Source organism: Dama dama, chromosome X (assembly GCF_033118175.1).
Source record: "Dama dama isolate Ldn47 chromosome X, ASM3311817v1, whole genome shotgun sequence".
NCBI lineage: Eukaryota > Metazoa > Chordata > Mammalia > Artiodactyla > Cervidae > Dama > Dama dama.
Window position 1 is genome coordinate 56,333,215 of NC_083714.1, and position 1,461 is coordinate 56,334,675.

The 1,461-nt window shown below is 37.4% G+C and overlaps 1 pseudogene; it reads left to right on the forward strand.

Annotated features, from left to right (window-relative positions):
• The first annotated feature begins 345 nt into the window (after positions 1 to 345).
• On the forward strand, positions 346 to 828 carry LOC133051687 (nudC domain-containing protein 2-like; annotated as a pseudogene).
• Positions 829 to 1,461: the final 633 nt, after the last annotated feature.

Sequence of the window (1,461 nt, forward strand, 5' to 3'; positions counted from 1 at the left end):
TAACAAGACATGCACAAGATCTGTGTTGAAGGCTACAAAAATGCTAATGAAAGAAATCGAGTCCTAAATAAATAGTAAATAAATAGAGATAAGTATCATGGACTGGTCAACTCAATGTAGTGATGATGTCTACTTTCACTAAATTGATCCATACATTTAAAGCAATGTTAATCAAAATTCCAGCAGAATTTTGTCTGTAGATATAAACGAGCTGATTCAAAAAGTTTATGGAAGGACAAAAAACAAATTAATGGAAGGGCAAAAGAACAAGAATAGCTAAAACAATTATGAAAAAGTAGAATAGCTGCTTGCTCGGTGCCACCGTGGCCAGGAGGCGACTAGAGTATGTCAGCCCCATTTGAGGCATGCAGTGAGGTGGTTCCATGCGGAACACTGTGGGGCCAGTGGTACCAGACCTTGGAGGAGGTGTTCATTGAAGTTCAAGTGCCGCCAGGCACTTGCGCCCAGGATATCCACTGCGGCCTGCAGCGCAAGCATGTGGCGCTGGCCATGGGTGGCCATGGATCCTCAAGGTAGTGGCAGGGCAAACTCTTTGACTCTACAATAGCTGATGAGGGAACATGGACTCTGGAGGATAGAAAAATGATCCATATTGTTCTTACAAAGACGAGGAGAGATGCAGCAAATTGTTGGACTTCTCTTCTAGAATCTGAATGTGCAGCTCACCCTTGGGTTCAAGACCAAATGCAGAGAGAACTTACATTAGGGAGATTCCAGAAAGAAAGTCCTGGTTTTGACTTCAGCGGAGCAGAAATCTCAGGAAACTGCACTAAAGGTGGACCAGATTTCTCGAATCGTGAGAAATAACTGATCTTCTTGCTGCATTTTGTGGATCCTAGCAGATGTTGCCAACGTAATCAGAGGAACAGATTATGTGGTGGAAGAAAAATATGGATGCCTAGTTAACAAATTGCAAAATACATTCAAATATGGTTCTAAAAATTGCATTCAAATATGATTTACATAGGAAACATCTTAAATACTGTGGGAACTATTCTATTGATACATGGTAACTTTTCTTTTGGACTTGTTTTTGCTCAGCATGACGTTTTATATGCTGCATTTTACTAATTTCATATTTAACCTGTATTTTTAATATGAAAAGTTTTAAGGTATAGATCATGTAAAATGACAGGGTGCCTTCAGGGAAAATTAAGTTTTTATTTCGATAACTGTGATGCAGAAATTATGTTCAATAAATTATTCTAAATAGGAAAAAAAGTAGAATAAAATTCCATTTTCTTAAAATACCTGATTTTAAGAAAAGGTTGTTGTAATCAAGGTATACCTATGGATGATTCTTGTTGATGTTTGACAGAAAACAACAGAATTCTGTAAAGCTATTATCCTGCCATTAAAAGATAAATAAAAAAATTTTTTAAAGATTCTGTGTAATTGATTAAAGGGTAGACACTCTGATCTGTGGAGCTGATTAGTGAG